Below are 24,168 nucleotides of genomic sequence, written 5' to 3'. Positions count from 1 at the left end.
GATAGTATATATCTTTTCGTAAAGTTTTATTTTTAGGATTTTGCAAGGCAAATGGAGTCAAGTGGCTTGCCCAAGGCCACACAGCTAAGTAATTATTAAGTGTCTGAGACCAGATTTGACCCCATGTACTCCTGACTCCAGGGCTGGTGCTTTACCCACTGAGCCACCTAGCCACCCTGGTAAAGTTTAATATTCTGATTAATGAAATTAACAATTCATCTTCCTCCCTCTTACTTCTCTTGCTACTGCTACTACCACAGCTATGTTTGTGACTTTGTTTATACTGCTGTATACTCTAGGTATTTTTTCCATTTTCCATCTGAATAGCAAAATGCTGCTTATTTTTTGAGCAACAATGCAAATGCCAGTTTCCTCCCCCCCCCCCTTCTCCATCCCACAATTGACTGGAGAATAAGGATGCTTCCAGGTCCCCAGATGAAGGTGATAAAGGCTACTGTATAAATACTGCTGGGGGACAGAGGAAGCAAATTTCAACACAGAAAATTTTCAAAAAAAGATTATTGATTCTTTAATTGTTTAATAAATTTATAATTCATTGATTCATTAAAAAGGGAAGGTAAATAAATAGAATCAGGCCAAAAATAATAATAGATAATTTTAATTAAAATAAGATACATGAATGCTAAATAATGCTTTCTATTAAAAATGATCAACTATCATTTAGTTTGTACCTGCCCTACCAATTAGAAGTTCAAAAGGCAAAAATCTTCATGCATCAGAGCTGAAATTTTAGTTTCTTCTGTTACAAAGGAACTTACTAGACTTCCAGACAAGATGGTGGAGAGAAGACAGGCACAGTTCTAAAGTCTCCTGATCTGTTCCCCATCTATCACATGAAACAAACCTCTTAAAAGAAATCTGACCCACAAAACCCATAAAGAAAAGCCAGGAGAAAGAACATCTACCTCAGAATTTGTCTCCAGCAGCAGCTTTGGCCAAATTTGGGCAGGTGAGTCTGGGCTCAGAGGAAGGATCAGTCTGGGATCAGCCAGATTAACAGCTGAATTGGAGCCGGATGTCTGAGGGCCCGAGAGCTGGACCTGCTGGATCAGCAGTGGGGCTGGACGACAAGGGCTTGGGTTGGCAGAGCAGCCAAGGTGCTGCAGTTGGTGCTGTCCCCCTGGACCTTGGGGACAGGGCTGGGGGGGGGGAGATTTCTGGTGCAGGAGACCTGTGGACACCATCCCTTGGCTCCTTGGGTCTGAGGAACTCTGAGTCCACGCCTCCATTGCAGCTGAGGCCTCTTCCCAAACAAACAAATGAAAACTACTTCTGCCTCAAGCCCAGGTGTGTGAGCAGAAGAACCAGCCCCGCTGAGGAATAACCTTAGGCCAGGGTACAGTACCTACATTTCCTTCCTCATCTTTCCAGGGGAGCCATTGAGAACTTTGTAGGGCATTTTGAGATTGTCCTATTCCTTGTAGGTGGGTCATAGAGGGCTGAAGAGGCCAGGAGGGCGGCCAACTTTCTTTGGAGAGGACTGTGGAGTCTGCCCGAGAATCTAGTATGCCAGAAAAGATCCGGCCCTGAATGGTTAATTTAAGTGTAGGGCGTTCCTGTGAAATGGTTTGAGCCCAAAAAACATCTGAAGACCCTGGGTTGGAAACACTCTACCCCAAGATTAATAATGCTAAAACCATTCTTAACCATGCCCTCTTTGTCCTCAATTTCCTCTCCCTTGATGCTAATGCCAAATCTGCAGCAGATCGCCTTTGGCACCCCACTACTAAACACAACTATGCACAGGCTATGTGGAGAGATCCCATCTCCAACAAATGGCAAGGACCTGACCCAGTCCTTATCTGGGGTAAAGGACATGCCTGTATTTATGATTCATCAGCTCAAAATGCTAGATGGCTACCCGAGCGTCTAGTAAAATCACATAATCCACCCAGGGAACCCCCTGAGGAATCCCCCTCTGTGCTCTCTTGTAGATAAAAGATCCAGCATGAAGGCACTCCTCCTGTGCCTGCTCCTTCCGCTGTCCTGCTCATACCAACTACTTAACTACACTTGGTCAGTCAAAGACTCTCAAGGATTCCGCATCTGGAGTACCTCGAAAGTTGACTCCATGACACCCTGGCTTCCCCTGTACCCAGATCTTTGTCGATTATCCGAATGGAACAGTGGATGGGACGCAGTATGGGGGTCCGATGATCGCATGACAGGCTGTGGCTCTCAAGATAGAAAAGAGAGGCTTGGGACCCTCTCCTTTTATGTTTGCCCGGGATACCATCGCTCATCAGCCCCACAATGTGGTAGAATGGGGGACTTCTATTGTAAAGATGGGATTGTGAGACGACAGGAACTGGGTACTGGATCACCTCATTAATGCCTCTGTACAAGCTTTGACCCAGATACAGAATTCTTCATTGGAAGAATGCTGGATCTGCTATTCCTCTTCCCCTCCCTTCTATGAAGGTATTGCTCAATTCGGGAACATCACACACTCCAACAGAACAGATGATCTCAGATGGGGCACTGGGGAATCCCAAGGCCTCACTCTTGCAAAAATCTCAGGGAAATTGTCTCCTTGGCCCGCAAATGCTCCCCCCTCTTCAGCTAGACACAGTATGTAACCAAAGTACCCTTATTAATACTTCCTATAGATATGCTGTAGCCCCTCCTAATACCTATCTTGCCTGCTCCTCAGGACTAACCACCTTTGTGGACACCAAACAATTCCTTGAGAAAAAGGACTATTGTGTCCTTGTCTCCCTTTTTCCTCACCTAACTCAGAACTTCAAGCAGGGTTAGAACACCTAAAAGATTCTGTTGCCTCTCTAGCTGAAGTAGCATTACAAAATAGACGCAGTCTTGATTTGTTATTTTTACAACGGGGGGACTCTGCGCGGCACTAAAGGAAGAATGCTGTTTTTTTAAGGATAAACTTGGCCTGGTAGAAGACAGTCTGCAAAGGGTTAAGGATAGCCTGGAAAAAAGAAAAAGGGAGAGAGAGAAAGGTGAGGGATGGTATAAAAATTGGTTTTCCACATCCCCCTGGCTCTCTACTCTGCTCCCAAGCCTTCTAGGCCCATTAATTGGCTTCCTAATTCTAATTTCTTTTGGACCATGGGCCTTCAGGAGACTGACCAACTTTATCAAATCCCAAATTGACTCAGCCCTTGGAAAACCAGTTTCGGTCTTATATCACCAATTGAAAAGCCAAGGGTCCTGTGAGGACCCCCAAATGGAACCCTTGAGGTTCGCTGCTCTTACACCTTGCCCACCTTGGTATGCACGCATCTGCTCAAGGAAAGGCACCCCCTAAGGGCTGCAGTGATACCCAATGACGGGATTTAGTGCAACTCCATGACTTGGGAACATCAGATCCTACAGGAGATAACAAGGACCTTGCTAAGGTCCCCTCCTGGTCACGGATACCAAGCATGAAAACCAAGTTGCACAGCCTAAGACAGGGATCCTGCCCATAAATTTAAAATAAAAAAGGGGGACATGCCAGGGGCCAAGAAGCCCCCATAAAAAGAGCAAATAAATTCCAGACATACCAGGAGCCAAGAAGCCCCCTGTCAGATAAGATAAAAGGAGCAAACAAAATTCCAGGCATACCAAGGGCCAAGATAAAGGAAGGTCACCCTCCATTATCAAGAACAAACTGACCACAGACTATCCCTTCTCTCAGGCCAAGGCATACCAACTCCACCCCTAAGCTAATCCCCTTGTTCCTTCTCTACAAAATATAAGCAGGTATTTTTCTCAAATAAACTCAGACCTTATCCACCATCCTTGGGTCTCACTCTCCTTATTCTCACCCATTCCATTTCAGGCTGGGTCCTCCTCGACACCCCACTTTTCTGCCCCGCAGGTCGGGGCAGGTAAAGCCCACCATTGAGTGAAAGAAAAAGAATTCATTAGCTCCAAACTCTCCCTTCAAGCACAGGGAGAAGGCATCAACCAAAGTCACAGACACTCCAGAGTAAGCAACCAACACCTCCTACTGGCCAGCCAGAGAAACTGCACTATGTGAGTAAAGCCTTTAGTGATCCCAGGCTCCCGTGAACCAGCCCCACCCCCCAACTCAAGGTCTTAGCAAAAAGAAGAAGGGTCAGTGGAAAGGTGGATCCATAGAAAAATTCCTGGAAGGGAAAGACCCTAACTCAGAGAGACCCAGAACCTCTGAGGAGAATACAATTTGTTCTCCAGCACTAAAGGACTTCCTTGAAGAAATAAGGAAGGAGCTTAAAAATTTGGGAAAGACAATTAATACCTTGCAACAAGAAAACAAAACCTTAGAAAGTACAATTGAGCAAATACAAAAGGAGAATAAATCTCTCAGATCATCAATTGGACCAATACAAAATGAGAATAATTCTCTCAGATCCTCATATGAGCAAATGCAAAAAGAAATTAATTCTCTCAAAACCTCAGCTGGTCAAATGGAAAGCTCTTTCAAAAGTAGAACTGACCAATTGGAAAAGGACTTGCAAAAGGTTAATAAAGAAAACTCCTCCCCCCAAAAAAAGAATGGAGTCTAAGGAAAGTAATGGCTCCATGAGACAGCAAGAGTCAGTTAAAATCAAAAAATAGAAAAAATAGAAGGAAATGTAAATTACCTCATCAATAAAACCACTGACTTCCAGAATAGATCTAGGAGGGGCAACCTGAAAATTATAGGACTTCCTGAAAACATTGAAGAGAAAAAAAAAAAACCTGGCCTTTATATTACAGGATCTAGTGATAGAAAAATGCCCTGATAGCATGGAATCAGTGGGCAAAGAAGTTATTGAAAGAGTACATCCATCCCTACCAGAAAAAGATCCTAAAATGAAAACACCAAGGAATGTTGTGGCCAAGCTCCAGAACTATCAGATAAAAGAAAAAATCCTGCAAGCAGCCAGAAAGAAACAATTTAAACATCAGGAAGCCACAGTAAGGTTCATGCAGGACCTGGCTGCAACAACATTAAGGGATCGAAGGGCCAAGAAAGAGATATTTTGAAGAGCAAGGGAGCTTGGAATGCAGCCAAGAATCTACTTTCCTGCAAAGCAGAGCCTTCTTGCCCAGGGAAAAAAATGGACATTTAACAAAAAGAAAGAATTCAAAAAATTTCAGATAAAAATACCAGAGCTAAAAAGAAAATTTGGACATCAAACAGGAGGTTCAAAAGACACATGAAAAGTTAAAAATAAAGGGGGTGGTAAAAGGAAGAAAAAAAAACGCAATCTAGTAACTTGAAACTGGCTATATCCCAGCATGAGGAGGGGAAAGATTCTCATAAATCTGGAGAATTGTAACTCTAACAAAGAGAATACACCTAGCCAGAAATGATGGACATTCATGACCTATCCATGAGACTGCTACCTAATGGGATGTAACTGGCTTTAACCCCGCTTGGGAGAAAGACTCTAATAACTCTCAGGAATTTTGATTCTATTCAATACAATATACTGAACTAGAATGGACAGAGACTCAGAATTTTCTATGACTTAGATAGAATGATCTAAAAATCACTACCTCCTTAAAAAGGGGGACAGAACAGAGAAAGGAGGAGGGAGAGGATTGAATGAGGTAAGTCTCATTACACTAAGAGGTACAAAAAATGTATGGTAATAGAGGAAAATAAGGGAGCAGATGAGAAAGAACTGAATCTTCTTCTCATCAGACTTGGCTTAAAGTCAACCTACACATACTCAGTTAACTTATAAAAACATCTAACCTTTAAAGTATTAAAAGGGAAGGGGGGGATGGAGAAAGGGAAAGGCAATGGGGGAAAAGGGGGGAAATAACAAAAGGAAGGGAAGGGAAAAGGGAAAAAGGGAAAGGGGAAAGAAAGGGGAAGTTGTGATATCGGAGGGCAAACACACTGAAGGGGGTGGTATTCAGAAAAAACATACTGGGGAATGTGGATTGAGGGGGGGGAAAGGGGGAAAATACAAACAGAGGGAAGATAGCACAGAAGACAATAAAGAAACAGTAATCATAACCTTGAATGTGAATGGGATGAACTGTCCCTTAAAACGCAAGCAAATAGCAAGTGGATTAAAAACCAGAATCCTACAATATGCTGCTTACAAGAAACTCATTTGAAGCAGAGAGATACATATAGAGTAAAGGTAAAAGGTTGGAGCAAAATATATTTTGCTTCAGCTGAAGTAAAAAAAAAGCATGGGTAGCAATCCTTATCTCAGACAAAGCAGGAGCAAAAATAGATAGCTTTAAAAGAGATAAGGAAGGAAACTCTATCCTCCTAAAAGGTACCATAGACAATAAAGTCATTTCAATTTGGAATATATATGCACCCAGTGTGAGAGCACCAAGATTCTTAGAGGAGAAGCTAAAAGAACTACAGGAAGATATAGACAGCAAAACGCTACTAGTAGGAGACCTCAACCTCCCACTATCAGATCTAGATAAATCGAAACATAAAACAAACAAGAAAGAAATTAAGGAGCTAAATAGATTGTTAGAAAAATTGGATATGGTAGACTTATGGAAGAAACTGAATGGGGATAGAAAGGAATATAACTTTTTCTCTGCAGTACATGGAACCTATACAAAAATTAACCATGTACTAGGACATGAAAACCTAATGATCAACTGCAGAAAGGCAGAAATAGTGAATACATCATTCTCAGATCACAATGCAATAAAAGTTATATGCAATACTGGGCCAAGGAGATATAGACCCAGAACAAATTGGAAACTGAATAAGCTCATTTTAAAAAATGAGTGGACCAAAAAACAAATTATAGAAAGAATTAAACATTTTATCCTAGATAATGATAATAATGAAACAACATACCAAAACTTATTGGATTCATTCAAAGAGACTCTCAGGTGATATATTATAGCTCTAAATGCTTACATGAATAAGTTGGAGAAAGAGGAAATCAATGAACTAAACATTCAACTAAAAAAATTAGAGAAAGAACAAATCAAAAATCTCCAATTAAATACCAAATTAGACATTCCAAAAATTAAAGGAGAAATTAATAAAAGCAAAAGCAAAAGACTATTGAGTTAATAAATAAAACCAAAAGTTGGTATTATGAAAAAAACCAATAAAATTGATAAACCTCTAGTTAATTTGATTAACAAAAAGGAAGAAGGAAACAAAATTGATAGTATCATAAATGAATAAGATGAACTCACCACCAATGAAGAGGACATTAAATTAATAATTCAAAGTTATTGTGCCTAATTTTATGCCAATAAATTTGATAATCGAAGTGAAATGGATGAATATTTACAAAAAATATAAGTTGCCCAGGTTAAATGAAGAAGAGATTAAATACCTAAACAACCCTATCTCAGAAAAAGAAATTCAACTAGCCATTATTGAAAATCCATAAAAAAAAAGATCTCCAGGGCCTGATGGATTCACAAGTGAATTCTACCAAACATTTAAGGAACAATTGGTTCCAATCCTATACAAAATCTTTGGAAAAATAGCAAAAGATGGAACTCTGCCTAACTCTTTATATGAAACCAATATGGCACTGTTTCCTAAACCGGGAAGAGTTAAAACAGAGACAGAAAATTATAGACCTATTTCTCTGATGAATGTAGATGCAAAAATCCTAAATAAAATCTTAGCAAAACAATTACAACAAGTCATCACTAGGATAATACATTATGATCAAGTAGGATTTATTCCAGAAATGCAGGGTTGGTTCAATATTAGGAAAACTGTTAGTATACTCAATTATATCAACAACAAACCTATCAGAAATCATATGATCATATCAATAGATGCTGAAAAAGCTTTTGACAAAATACAGCATCCATTCCTATTAAAAACACTAAAGAGTGTAGGAATAAATGGACTGTTCCTTAAAATCATTACCACTATCTATTTGAAACCATCAACAAACCTTATATTCAATAGGGAGGGACTAGAGGCATTCCCAATAACATCCGGGGTGAAACAAGGGTGCCCATTATCACCACTACTATTCAATATTGTATTAGACATGTTAGCACCAGCAATTAGAGAAGAAAAAGAAATTGAAGGAATTTAAATTGGGAAGGAAGAGACAAAACTCAAACTCTTTGCAGATGACATGATGGTCTACCTAGAGAATACCAAGAAATCATCCAAAAAAAAACTACTGGAAACAATTAGAAATTTTAGCAAAGTTGCAGGTTATGAAATCAACTCTCATAAATGCTCAACTTTTATATATATGTCTAGCAAGAAACAGCAGGAAGAGTTAGAAAGAGAAATCCCATTCAAAGTAACCTCAGATAATATAAAATATTTGGGAGTCTATTTGTCAAGACAGACTCAGAATCTTTTTGAAAACAATTATAAAACCCTTCTCACACAAATTAAATCAGATTTAAATAACTAGGAAAATATTAACTGCTCATGGATAGGTAGAGCTAATATAATAAAAATGAAAATTCTACCAAAACTAAACTATGTACCCTACCAATCAAAATTCCAAAAAATTACTTTAATGAGATAGAAAAAATTGTAAGCAAATTCATATGAAGAAATAAAAAGTCAAGAATTGCCAGGAGCTTAATGTAAATATTGCAAAAGAAGGTGGCTTAGCCCTAACTGATCTAAAATTATATTATAAAGCATCAGTCATCAAAACTGTTTGGTATTGGCTAAGAAATAGAGTAATGGACCAGTGAAATAGACTAGGTGTAAAAGCAGGAGATGATTATAGGAATGTGCTGTTTGATAAACCCAAAGAGTCCAGTCATTGGGATTAAAAACTCCCTCTATGATAAAAATTGCTGGGAAAATTGGAAGTTAGTATGGAAGAAACTTAGATTAGACCAGCACCTCACCGCCTTTATCAAGATAAGATCCAAATGGTTACAGGACATAGACATAAAAAATATATTATAAGCAAATTAGAAGATCAAGGACTAGTCTACCTGTCAGATCTATGGAAAGGGGAACAGTTTATGACTAAGGAAGAGTTGGAGAACATCAACAAAAACCAATTCAGATGACTTCAATTACATTAAATTAAAAAGCTTTTGCACAGATAAACCAATATAACCAAGATCAAAAGAAATGTAGCAAATTGGGAAACAATATTTACAAATAATGATTTTGACAAAGGACTCATTTCTAAAATATACAGAGAAGTGAGTCATATTTTTAAAACAAAAAGCCATTCCCCAATTGACAAATGGTCAATGGATATGCAAAAGCAATGTACAGATGAGGAGATCAAAGTAATCCATAGCCATATGAAAAAATGCTCTAAATCATTAATTATTAGAGAAATACAAATTAAAGCTTCTCTGAGGTACCACCTCATACCTCTCAGATTGGCCAATATGACCAGGAAGGATAATGATCATTGTTGGAAGGGTTGTGGGAAATCTGGGACACTATTACACTCTTGGTGGAGCTGTGAAATCATCCAACCCTTCTCTAGAGCTATTTGGAACTATGCCCAAAGGGCAACAAAAATGTACATACCCTTTGACCCAGCAATACCACTACTGGATCTATACCCTGAAGAGATGATGAAAAAGGGTAAAAACATTACTTATACAAAATATTTATAGCAGCCCTGTTTGTGGTGGCAGAGAATTGGAAATCCAGTAAATGTCCTTCAATTGGGGAATGGCTTAGCAAACTGTGGTATATGTATGTCATGGAACAGTATCATTCTATTTGAAACCAGGAGGGATGGGATTCCAGGGAAGCCTGTAGGGATTTGCATGAATTGATGCTGAGTGAGATGAGTAGAACCAGAAAAGCACTGTACACCCTAACAGCAACATGGGAGTGAAGTTCAACCTTGAAGGACTTGCTCATTCCATCAGTGCAACAATTGGGAACAATTTTTTGGCTGTCTGCAAAGGAGAGTGCCATCTGTATCCAGAAAAGGAGCTGTTCAGCTTGAACAAAGTGCAAGGACTATTCCCTTTAATTTAGAAAAAAAACAGATATCTTATTATCTGATCTTGTTACCTCTTAGACTTCTCTTCTCTTCTTTAACGATATGATTTCTCTCATCACACCCAATTTGGATCAAGGTAAAACATGTAAACAAAAAGACTGACAGAGTGCTTTCCATGGGATGGGGGTGAGGGGAGGGATGCAAGATTGGGGGGAAATTGTAAAACTCAAATAATATCTTTAACAAAAATAAATTTAAAAAATAATAAAAAGTAAAAAGGTACTTACTGCTTGAATGTTGTGATTTGGCTTGCAAAGTTGAGTTACCTCTTCACAGAAAATCTGACATATTAGCCTGAACTTGTGATACAGAACAGGAGAAAAGGAAAGATGAAGAATGTGTTTTCATCATATTGGACTAAAAGACCATGATTAAAATTCATGTCAAACAATTTTGATCAGATTTGACTCTTGCAAATCTGAAAGCAAAAATAAAGTGTTGTTTGCTTAAGCCCAGTTTACATTCTCTTTAAAAGTATAATTTCCATTAATATTTATGGATATGTTTGAAATGTCTTTCTTATAGGCTTTAATTCTACAATGAATATATATATATATATATATATATATATATATATATATATATATATATATATATATATTAACCACAGAAGAAAGATCAGAAGCCATTTTGAGGATTTTTATAAATAAACCTTAATTAAAAAAAAGTAAAAAGTACATTTTTGAAAACAACACACAGTTATTCTTTGATGTATGCTTGCTCTTTAACATAATATTCTGCAAAGTCAATCATTCAATTTTCTCTAAGTTGGCTATTTCCTCACAAATTTTTGCTGAATTACAGTAGTATATGTATTGTCAGAATCAGATGGATGAAATTATTTTCACATGGAAGGATTTGTAAATACATGAATATTTCTGAAACATTGACTGAAACATGAATAAAATATTATGGCATACTAGCATCTTTTGAAGTAAAGTTTCATTTCTAGAAACATGTTCTTTTTTCTAAGAAATTTTCTGATTTATGTATTCTACAAAGAAAAAGAAAAAAGATTTTGGGGACAGATTCAAAAGAATATTCATCATTTTTTGTATAATAATTATACATAAAAACATTACTTGTACAAAAAGATCTATAGCATCCCTGTTTGTGGTGGCAAAGAATTGGATAATAATTATACATAAAATGATGAATATTCTTTATTTATTTATTGCCACATCAAATAAAACAATGAAACAGAATGGTACACAAATCCTCTAACTTTAAAAAAAACAGATTCTTAAAAAATTGTGTGTGTGTGTGTGTGTGTGTGTGTGTGTGTGTGTGTGTGTTAAGAGGCTATAATTAAGTTCATATTATGTACTGGGTAGATGTAGACAATACGAATGTGTTTATGCATATGTCTATCTAGTTTTGTTTGTGATAAAAAATAATTGGATTGAAATTTTGCCTTTAACAGTTGTTGAAATATTGTGTAAATACTGGAATTATAATGAATACTAAGCTCTATAACAACATGACAAGTGCAAAATATTCTAGGTAGCTAAACATGCATCTGAGACCAGTCAAAGTGAAATTATCACAATATGTGTTTTGTATCTAAATCAAAAACTAAAGAGAAAATAAAATAGGAAAGTTGAACAAGAATTATATGTCCGTTTGTAAATGAGCATAAAGTAAAATAATGATTTGCTTTCTAAATTTTTTATGAATCTGGTACATTATGGAGAGTCGTACAGGATTGAGCAATTATTCAGAAAACCAATGGTATCTATTCAGACATGAATTCTACAACTAAGATTTTCTCACCTCCAAAATCAAATAACAAAAAAAGAATACCTTGTTATAAAATATATATTTATAAACACACACACACAAACTCCCTGTCTTCTGAGTTTGTATTTTGAGCTTCTGAGTCACTAAATTATCTATTTATAGTCAAGCTCTTTCTTGTTCTTTGCTCATTTCATGTTATACTTCTACAATAAGTGCAATCTGAGAAAATTCTGCTCTTTACTTCCTGCTCTGTGCTTCTATTGCCTGATCTACTTCTTTCTGACCACAAAGTCTCTTTTCCACCTTGTAATTATGATCTGGAATTATGCAATAGGTAATGGGGTTGCAAAAATGACAGGATGTGATAGGAAAGGGATTCTGTACAATCTCCCTAATGAAATGTTAATTACTTGATCATTCTTAGGTAGGACATTCCTAATGCCAGGTCCTTTACTACTGCCACAGCTACATTGCTGCTGTCCAGACGTTCCATTCCTTTAGTTTCACTGATCTGGAAGGTCCAGTCAAAGAAACACCTGGTGTTTCCAATAGCCCCCCACATTCCTGTAGGGGGCCTGGCTTTCCCCATTACCAACACAGAAACAACCCCAGCTATTACAACTGACCCCAACATCTTGGTGTGGGCACAGGATTTTCATAGTGTTTATATTCAGAGAGACGTGACATTTCCTATCCTAATCACCAAGCTCAGTGACTAGATTGTGTGAGGATAACCCAGATCCAACCCCGGGTCTAGGGAGTAGGAAATCCCAATACAGAAAAAAGTTCCTGACATTCCTTACTGAGTAATCCCCTGGAGTTCTTAACTCCTGTGATCAAGACTTCTAGAGTGCTCAACAATAAAGTTCTGTGAACCAGTCCCACCCCTAAAACAAGACCCTAGGGAAAGCTAACCTCCCAAAATGAAAAATGACCAGTACAAAGCAGGGTCTACTGAATATTACTTTGGAGATAAGGATACAGACTCAGAAAAGGAAGATAGAAGGGATACTCTATGTGAAGCTTCAGGGAGAATATGAATTGATCTTCAGTCCAGAAAGTATTATTAGGAGGGGATTAGAAAGGATTTTAAAAAAATTTAAATTTTAGAAAATTTTAAAGAAATAGAAAAACGGGGGAAAATATACAAGAAAAAAATAACATCTTACCACAAAAAAATGACAGAAGAAAACAAATCCTTTAAAAACAAAATTGGACACATGCAAATGAAAATAATTCCCTCAAAAATATAATTGGATGAATAGAAAAGGATATAACTCCTTCAAAAATAGAATTTATCAAATGGAAATGGAGATGCAAAAGCTGAATGCAGAAAATTCTCCTTTGAAAATTAGACTGGGATTTGTGGAAGTTAATGATTTCTTGAAACACCAGAAATCTGTTAAACAAAAATTTTAAAAAATGAAAAAAATAGAAGAAAATGTAAAATATCTCCTTATTCAAACAACTGATATGGAAAATAGATCCAGAAGAGACAATTGAAGGATCAATCATCAACTCTAAAACCTAGATTTAAAAAAGGCTATCTTTGATTAAGACTGCCTTTATATCCTGAATTAAAAGGACCAACGGATCATTGAAAGAATCCATCTATAGAATACATTGTATACTGCAAAATGAATGATTTTGACTATATTAAATTTTTTAAAAATGCACTAATAAAATCAATAATACCAATATTACAAAGAAAGCAGAAAGATGAGAAACAATCTTCACTACCTGATAAAGGTATCATATTTAAAATATATAGAAAATTGCATCAAATTTATAAGATCACAATTCATTTCCCAGTTGATAAACGATCAAAGAATTTGAACAGTCTTCAAATGTAGAAATTAAAGTTATATATAATCATACAAAAAAATGCTCCAAACCATTAATGTTTAGAGAAATGCAAATTAAACAACACTGAGATATAATCTCACACCTAATAGATTAGTCAAAATGAGAAAAAGGGAAGATGATCAATGTTGGACAGGTTGTGGGAGGATTGAGACATTGATGCACTGCTGATAGAGTTGTGAATGGATAAACAATTCTGGAGAACAAGATGGAATTATGCCCAAAGAACAATAAAATTGTTTTACCTTTGACACAGCAATTTCAATTCTAGGTCTATATCCAGAAGAAATTGTAAAAAAAGTGAAAAGTCCTAAAGGTTCCAAAATATTCATAGCAGATCTTTTCTGCATTGGCAAAGAATTGGAAATTGAGGGGATAACCATCAACTTCAGAATTACTAAACAAATTTTGGTATATAAATGCTATGGAATATTGTTGTTGAATAAGAAACTATAAATGATCATACTCTAGAGATATATGGAGTGACTTACAGGATCTGATGTTGAGCAAAGGGAGTAGACAGACCCAAGAGAACAATGTACACATCAACAATATTATGAAATAAACAACCTTTATGGAAGCAGCTCATTGCAACAGTCCAGAGAGCAAAGGCAACTGTATTTGATTGGTTATGGACCATATTATCCCCAAACAGAGGAAGAAAAACAAAACAAAATAGAACATACAGAAAAAAACAACCCTTGTGAATCTGATGAACATTTTTTAAAAATTAACTCTTTATGTATCTCCTTCCCTCAATCCTACTACCTAATGTCAAAAATTGTGAATTTGTAAATATGCTTAACAAAATATGTATGTAAAATGCTAACATGATTGTTCCCTGCTGGGGGAAGGGGAGGGAAAGGATTAGGAAAGGAAATTTTGTAACATGGAAATACACATATACAAAAGGATGGAAATAAATAAATAAATAAATTTTAAAATGAAAAAAGAAATAATCCATCTATCCCCTCCTAAAGGGAATCCCCAAATGAAAATACCAAGGAATATTGTGGTGAAGTTCCAGAATTATCAGAACAAGGGAAGAAATTCTGCAGAAAGAAGCAATTCAAATAGCAAGAAATCATAATAAAGATTATATAGGACCTGACTGCATCAAAGTTAAGGGACAGAAGCACTTAGAATATGATACTCTGGAAAGGAAGTGAGGTCAGTTTGCAACCAAGAATCCATCATTCAACAAATGTGGACTTTATCCTTCAGCTCGCTGTTTCATCTAATGAAATAGGTCACTTTCAAAATTTTATGAAGAAAACATAAAATTTGATCTTCAAAGAGGAGGCTCAAAAGAGATTATATGGCAAAAGTTATAAAGAAAAAAACTGCTATTCAATAAAATTGAACTAGTTACATCCCCATCTGGAAGGAAGATTCTCATAATTCCTAAGAATTGTACCTTTATTAAAGGGACTATACTTAAGGTGAAGGTATGGATATTCATGCATTACCCATGAGTTTGATGAAATGATTAAAAAAACACTATTTAAGAAAGGGAATTTTAAAGAAATGGGAGAAAGGGGCGATTGAATGGAGAAAATGGCATCAAATGAAGAGGTACAAAGCACCACTGCCAATAGAGGGAAAGAAGGAAGGAGGCAAGAACTGTTTGAATCTTGCTTTCCTAATATTTGGCTCAATGGGGATTAATAAACACATGCAGTTAAATTGAGAAATTGATCTTATCATTCAAGTATTAGAAGAGGAAGGTGTGAGGGTGTGAAAGAGGGACTTATAGAAAAGGGAAGGTAGAAGGGGAAAAGGGAAAACAGAAAGAAAAGGGAGGGTGGTGTTTAGAAAGTGGAAACACATTGAGGGATATGGTATTAAGAAGCAAAATATTGATTTTTGGAATTTCAAATTTGGTATTTAATTGGAGGTTTTAATTTGTTCTTTCTCTAATTTTTAGTTGCATATTTAGTTCATTGTATTACTCTTTCTCAAATTTATTCCTGTAAGCATTTAAAGATTTAATATATCCCATGACTGCTGCCCTGAGTGTATCCCATAGGTTTTGGTATGTTGTTATATATTTGTCATTGTCGAGGATGAAATAATTGATTCTATAATTTGTTGTTTGATCCACTCATTCTTTAAAATAAGGTTATTTACTTTCCAATTAGAAAATCTTACTGGCCCAAAATTACATATGATTTTTATTGCATTATGATCTAAGAAAGATGTATTCAGTATTTATGCCTTTCTGCAATGGATTATTGGGTTTCTATGCCTTAGTACATGGTCAATTTTTGTGTAATTGCCATGTGCTGCAGAAAAATAAGTATATTCCTTTCTATCCCCATTCAACTTCCTCCATAAGTCTTTCATATCTGTTTTCTACCAATCTATTTAGCTCTTTAATTTACTTCTTGTTTAAGTTATGATTAGATTTATCTAAATTTGAAAGCAGTAGGCTGAGGTCTCCCACTATTAGAGTTTTGTTATCTATGTCTTCCTGTAGCTTTTTCAATTTCATCTCTAAGAATTTGGTTGCTATATCATTGGGTGCATACATATTTAGTATTGAATTTACTTTATTGTCTATGGTACCTTTTAGGAGAATATAGTTTCCTTCCTTATCTCTTTTAATGCTATCTCTTTTTACAGCTGCTTTGTCTAAGATAATGATTGCAACACCTGCTTTTTTCACATCAACTGAAGCAAAATATATTTTGCTCCATCCTTTCACTTTTACACTCTATATATCTCTCTCTGCTCAAATGAGTTTCTTGTAAGCAGCATATTGAAGGATTCTTGTTTTATAATCACTCAGGTATTCACTTACATTTTAAGGGAGAGTTCAGTCCAATCACATTCAAAGTTATGGTTACTAACTCTTTATTGCCCTTCATGTTATTTTTACTCTGTTTGTGGTTTTCCATTTTTTCCCTTTATCCATATTCCCCAATATTTTCTTTCTGAATATTGCCACCTTCACCATGTTTGCCCTCCTATATTAAGCTTCCTCCCCCTTCTTTGTCTTTTCCCCTTTCCCCTTCCTCCTTCCTTTATTTCTAATAGTTCCCCTTTTTCTCCCACCTTTCCCATCCCTCCCTCCTGTCTTCACCTTTTAATACTTGAAATGTAAGATAAGTTTCTTAACTTAAATGAGTGTTTGTGAGTTAACTTTAAGCCAAATCTGATGAGAAGAAGTTTCAGGTGGTTCCAGGCTCCCCTTTTCTTCCCTTCTATTGCAATAGGTCTTTTGTACCTCTTAACGTAATATGATTTACCCCCATTCAATCTCCTCCATCCTTCCATTTATTTACTGTCCCTCTTTTAAAGAAGATATTGTTTTTAAATCATTCTATCTGAGGCACAGAAAAGGCATGAGTGTCCATCACTTCTGGTTAAGCACATTTTCTCTAATAGAGTTACAGTTCTCAATAGTTATTAGAGTATTTATCCCAGTTAAGGGTATATCCAGTTTTGTCTTATTGGATAGCAGTAGCATGGGTGAGTCATGACAGTCTGTTACTTCCAGCTATGTATATTCTCTCTAATAGAGTTACAATTCTCAAAAGTTATGAGAATCTTCCTCCCAGGTGGGGATGTATCCAGTGTCATCTTGTTGGATAGTAGGTTTTTTTTTCCATTATCTTTTTTTAACGTTTTCATGTGTCTCTTGAACCTCCTGTTTGGTGTCCAAATTTTCTATTTAGCTCTGGTCCTTTCATCATGAAATATTGGGTGTCTGCCATTTCATTAAATGTCCATCATTTCACCTGGAAAAGAAGGCTCAGTTTTACTGGATAGTGTATTCTTAGCTGCATTCCAAGTTCCCTTGCTCTGCAGAATTTTCATTCCAGGCCCCTTCTATTTCTTAAAGTTAATGCAGTCAGGTTCTACATAACCCTTACTGTTTCTCCTTGGTATTTAAATTGTTTCTTTCTGACCACTTGCAGGATTTTCTTTCATCTGATAATTCTGGAAATAGGCCATAATATTCCTTGATATTTTCATTTGAGGATCTCTTTCCAGATGGGATCATTGCCTTCTTTATATTGCTAATTTGCCATCTGGTTCTATGATACCAGGGCAGTTTGGCATTACTAAATCCTATAATATTAAGTCCTGGCACTTTTTTCACTTCAATATTTATAGGAAGTCCTGTAATTCACTGTTTGGCCCTTCTCAATTGGTTCTCAAGGACACTAATTTTGCTGATAAGGTATTTTACATTTTTTTCTATTTTTGCGATATTTTGGTTTTGTTTAACAGAATTCTATTGTCTCATAAAGTCATTTTTTTCCACAGATTCCATTATTATTTTTAGGAACGAATTTTCTTCATTTACCTTTTTCAATGCCTTTTCCAATAGGTGGATTCTATTTTTGAAGGAACTTTTCATTTTCCCAAGGGTAGTTTTGAGAGAATTATTTTCTTTTTTGTATTTTTCCAATTGTATTTTTAGAGGATTTGTTTTCTTGTTGCAAGAAGTTAATTTTCTCTTGCAACGTGTTAACTTTCTCTTGAGTTTCTTTCCCAAATTTTTCCAATTGATTTTTAAACTCATTCATTATTTCTTCAAGGAAATCTTTCTGGGCTGGAAACCAATTAATATTTTTGTCAGAAGTGCTAGATCTCTCTGGTTTAGTATCTGTCTCTTTTAAGTATTTCCCATGGGGCCCCATTTTGCTGGCTTTTCTTCATCTTTCTAGGATCTTGTGTTGGGAGAGTGGCTGGTTCTCAGAGGTTTGCTTTTGAAAACCCTAGAGGCTTTGTTCACTTGGCTTAGTAATTCAAAGGACCAGCCAGTAGTGGTGCTGGTTGGTTTCAATGGAGTTAATGAAATCTCTTCCAGAGCTGGAGGGAGTGAGGAGGGGGTGAGGAGATAATGAGGAGGGGACTTCAGGGTTTGAGCTGACCTTAAACAATGGACTGGGCTCTGGGGGAGGAAGCTAGTCTCTGTAGTCCAGACTTGAGCCTAAGGAGGTTGGGGGGGGAGCGTTTACCACTTGTTCCTGAAACAATGAATCACTAAAAGTATGGAGCTCAGGTCCTAAACCAAGTTGTACAATTTCCAGGCATGCAGATCTCCCCTCCATCTGGCCAAAGACTCCATGGCTAAAGTTGGTTAATCCTCTGTGTCTGTGGCTACCCATCCTCTGGCTTCACCCAGCTGTGGTTCCTGCTCCTCCTCTCTAATCTTGTCACTCAGTTAACCCCACAATCCCCTGAGACACATCTTGTTGGTAGCAGTTCTTCCCCTAGATGCTTTTTCTTGGTTTTCTCTATTGCGTTTCTGTCAAGAGGTTTCTTATGTCTTATTTTTGAGAAGACTCCAGGAACATTTAACGTAGTGGCCGTCTTCTCTCTGCTATCTTGGCCAGAAATTTTCTGGTCAATTTGATTTAAAAAAGATAGAAAAACCAAATTGCTAGTATCATAAAAGAAAAAGTGAACTCACTACCAATGAAGAGGAAATTAAAATAATAATTCTGATTTATTTTGACCAGCTCTGTGCCAATAAATTTGACAATGTAAGTGAAATGGGTGAATATTTACAAAAATATAAGTTGCGCAGTTTAAATGAAGAGGAAATTAAATACGTAAAATAACGCTATCTCAGGAAAAGAAATTCAACAAGCCATTATTGAATTTCCTAAGAAAAATCTCAAGGACTAGATGAATTTACAAGTGAATTCTATCAAACATTTCAGGAACAACTGGTTCCAATTCTATATAAACTCTCTGGAAAAATAGGTGAAGATGGAACTCTGACTTACTCTTTCTATGACATATGGTCCTGATACCTAAACCAGGAAGAGTTAAAGCAGAGAATTAAAATTATAGAACCCATCTCCCTGATGAATATAGATACATAGATACTAAATAAAATCTTAGCAAAAAAGATTACAACAAGATGTCACTAGGAAAAATACATTATGAACAAGTAGGATTTGTCCAAGCAATGCAGAGTTGATTCAATGCTAAGAAAACTCTTAGTATAATTAATTATATCAATACCAAGTCTTTCAGAAACTATATGAGTATATCAATACATGTGGAAAGAGCTTTTGCCAAAATAGAGAACACATTTCTACTAAAAATACTAGAAAGTGTAGGAATAAATGGATTGTTCTGTACAATAATAAGCAGTATCTATCTGAATCCATAAAAAAGCATTATATGCAATGGGAATAGGCTAGAGGCATTCGCAATAAGATCTGGGCTGAAATAAGGTTGCCCATTATCACCAACACTATTGAATATTGTATTAGAAATGCTAGCTTCAGCAATAAGAGAAAAAAAATTGAAGGAATTACAAATGAGAAGGAAGAAACGAAACTCTCACTCTTTGTAGATGACATGATTGTATACCTAGTAAATCTGAAAAAATCATCTGAAAAGTACTAGAAATAATTTGTAACTTTAACAAAGTAGCAGGATATAAAATAAGCCCTCATAAATCCTCAACATTTCTATTTATGACCACCAATATGCAACAGAAAGCTAGAAACAGAAATCCTATTCAAATAACCTCAAATAATATAAAATAATATAATATAATATATAATAATAATATATAATATAAAATAATATAAAATATATGGATTCTATCTGCCAAGTTAAACTCAAAACCTATTTGAAAACAATTACAAAACACTTCTCACACAAATAAAGTCAGATTTGAATAACTGGAAAAACATCAAGTGTCCATGGATACGTCGAGCTAATATAATAAAAATGACTAAAACTAAACTAAAAATAAACTACCTGTTTAGTGCCCTACTAATCAAAATTATAAAAAATTAAGGAGTTAGAAAATGTTGTAAGTAAATTCATATGGAGAAAGAAAAAGTTAAGAATTTCCAGAGATTTAATGAAAAAAATTGAAAAAGAATGTGGTTTAGCCCTACCTGATCTAAAATGTTATTATAAAGCATCAGTCATCAAACCTGTCTGGTATTGCCTAAGAAACAGAGTGGTGGACCAGTGGAACAGACTAGGTGCAATAACAGGAAATGATTATAGAAATGTGCTGTTTGTTGAACAAAAAGAGTCTAGCTATTGGGATAAAAGCTCTCTCTTCATTAAAAATTGTTGGGAAAATTGTAAGTTAGTACAGAACAAAATTAGATTAGACTAATACCTCACACCCTATACCAAAATAAGACCAAAATGGATACAGGATTTTGACATAAAAAGCAATATTATAAGCAAACTAGAAGATCAAGGAGGAATTTACTTGTTATATCTATGGAAATGGAAGCAGTTTATGATGAAGGAAGAGATAACATTAAAAACAAACTAGATAATTTTTATTACATTAAATTAAAAACCTTTTTCCCAGACAAAACCACTGTAATGAAGATCAAAAAAAAATGTAGTAAACTGGGAAATAATTTTTACTACTAGTATTCATGACAAAGGATTCATTTCTTTTGGGGGGGGGGAGGCAAATGGGGTTACGTAGCTTGCCCAAGGCCACATGGCTAGATAATTATTAAGTGTCTGAGACCAGATTTGAACTCAGGTACTCCTGACTCCAGGGTCGGTGCTTTATCCACTACGCCACCCCTTCATTTCTAAAATATACAGAAAACTGAGTCAAATATTTAAAAAAGAACCATTCCCCAATTGACAAATGGTCAAAGGAAAAGCAAAGACAATTTATATATGAGGAAATCAAAGTGATCCATAGTCATATGAAAAATTTCTCTAAATCATTACTTATTAGAGAAATGCAAATTAAAGCATCTCTGAGGTACCACTTCACACCTCTTAGACTATCCAATATGACCAGAAAGCACAATGATCAATGTTGGAAGGGATGTGGGGAATCTGGGATTCTAATACATTGTTGGTGGAGCTATGAACTCATCCAACTTTTGTGGAGAGAAATTTGGAATTACACCCAATGGGCAACAAAAATGTGCTTGCCCTTTGAGCCAGCAATACCAGTACTGGGTCTGTACCCTGAATAGATTAGGGAAAAAAAGTGTAAAAATAGCACATGTCCAAAAACATTCATAGCAGCCCTGTTTTTGGTGGCAAAGAATTGGAAATTAAGTGAATGTCCTTCAATTGGGGAATGGCTTAACAAACTGTGGTATATGTATGTCATGGAGCACTATTGTTGTATTAGAATCGAGGAGGGATGGGAATTCAGGGAAGCCTGGAATGGTTTGCATGTACTAATGCTGAGTAATATCAGCAAAACCAGAAAAATATTGTATACCCAGCAACATGGGGGTGATGAACAACCTTGATGTTCTTCCTCATCTCATCAGTGCAACAATTAGGGACAATTTTGGGTTATCTGTGATGGAGAATGCATTTGGTACCTAGAGAAAGATTTGTGGGGTTTGAACAAAGTCTAAAGACTGTTACCATTATTTTTTTTAAAAAAAACCTGATATAATTTTTTGTAACTTTGCTATCTCTTGTACTTAATTTTTTTCCTTAAGGATATGATTTCTCTCTCATCACATTCAACTTAAATCAATGTACCCTGGAAAAAATGTAAGAACTAGCAGACTGCCTTCCATGGGGGATAGGGGGAGGGAAGCAAGATGAGGGAGGTAAATTGCAAAATTCAAAATAAATAAAATCTTTTTAAGAAAAAAAAATAAACAAGTTGTTAAAAGGCAAAAAAAGTCTCATTTAGATGGTATATACACCTCAAGGTTAATTCACATATGTATGAATGCTTTGATTTTCTGAATGTGTGATACATATCATAGATATTCAATGAATTACAATTTCTTGTTTGCATGTCCTCTTTCCCCTTAGATTGTGAGTTACTTTAGGGCAGGGACCATATTTTAGTTTTCTTTATATTCTTAGTTCTTATAACTGCATCTGACACATAGTAGGTGATTAATAAATGCTTATTGATTGACTAACTTACTGCTTGCAAGAGAGTTGAACAATTGTTCTTGATATCGGTAAAGCCATTTTAGGTGGGGGGATGGAGGGGGTTGGAAATGATGATGATTATACTGCTGATTGCTTTTATCTTGATTCCTTTTACACCAAGTGTAAAATACATTTGAATTTTGATAATAAAAATGATCTGAACTCTGAAAAAAAATGAATCATAACACTGGACAAGAGGGATAACTTGAAGGAAAGCAGAAAATACAAATTCAGGGTGAGATAGTATGGAGGTCAATAAAGAAATATTAGAATTCCAGCAAAAATGGTGGAGAGAAGCCCAGCAATGTGCTAAGTTCTCCTGGCTTTCCCTCTGAATTAATATGAATCAAACCTCTTAAAAGAATTCAAATCCACAAAATCCAGAAAGAGAAAAGAAGAACATCTAACAATAAGGTCTGTCTCAGAGGAACATGGATGAGCCAGGGGAAGAGAGCAGAAAGCCAGATCAGGTGCAGTGGGGTGAGACCCAGGACCAACCTCAGAACAGCCTTGGAAACTTTGACTTTGTGTGTAATCAAGAGATAAGCATAGTGGATGGGAGAGCTCCTGCAAGGTGGCAAGACATCAATCTGGTCAGGTCTAGGGCCATGTGCCCTATATTTTCAGTGGAGTCCCAGTGTTTCTAGTTGAGCCCCTCCCCCCAACCCTTTGAGAGAAAAGGACTTGGCCCAGAGCAAACACAGTAACAACCTCCGCACCCTACCCCCAGCCTCAGGTGTGGGCATCAGATCTCTCTCAATGCTGAATGAATAATAAGTTTAATTAATAGTCTAAGGGCCCAGCCCATATTGTCCAAGCATAATTCAGACCATGATGCTTCCTCCCCACTGTGCTAGGGAGTGGGCCACAAATCAAGTTCACAGACACTCCAGAGAAAGCATCAAGCACCACCTACTGGCTGACCCACTTGGACTCACAAAACCTAGTGAGCAAAGCCTCTAGAGTTTTCCAAACCAAAGATCTATAAAGTGGCTCCTGCCACCCAACACAAGATCCTAGGAAAATGAAGAAAGGCCAGCAGAAAGGGGTGTCCATTGAAAGGCAAAAAACTCTAACTCCGAGAGAGCTAGAACTTCTAAGGAGAATATGAATTAGTCTCTAGCCCACAAAGATTTCATATAAAATTTCAGGAGGGAGTTTAAAAATCAATTGGAAAAATTGGGGAATGAAACTCAAGAGAATATTAACACTTTGCAACAAAAAAAAACAAATCTTTAGAAAACACAATTGGACAAATGCAAAAAAAAATAATTCTCTCAAAACTTCAGTTAGACAAATGGAAAATTCTGTCGAAAATAAAATTGACAAAGTGGAAAAGGAATTGCAAGAAGCAAATGAGGAAAATTCTTCTCTAAGAAAAAGAATAGAATCTGTGGAAACTAATGATTTCATGAGACAACAAGAATCTAGTAAACAAAATAAAAAGTCATAAAAAAAGAAAATGTAAAATACCTCATCAACAAAACCACTGAACTCAAGCATAGATCCAGAAGAGACAACTTAAGCATCATAGGGTTTCCTGAAAACATAAAGAAGAAACAAAGTATGGATTCAGTATTACAGGACTGAGTGATGTGAAATTGCCTTGATATCATGGAACCAGATGGCAAAATAGTTATTGAAAGAATAAATCAATCCCCTGCTGAAAAGAATCCCCAAATGCAAACACCAAGGAATATTGCATCCAATTCCAGAACTATCAGATAAAAGAGAAAATCCTGCAAGCAGCCAGAAAGAAACA

The sequence above is a fragment of the Macrotis lagotis genome, chromosome X (genome assembly GCF_037893015.1).
Source record: "Macrotis lagotis isolate mMagLag1 chromosome X, bilby.v1.9.chrom.fasta, whole genome shotgun sequence".
Taxonomy (NCBI): Eukaryota; Metazoa; Chordata; class Mammalia; order Peramelemorphia; family Peramelidae; genus Macrotis; species Macrotis lagotis.
This window is presented reverse-complemented; position numbering follows the sequence as displayed.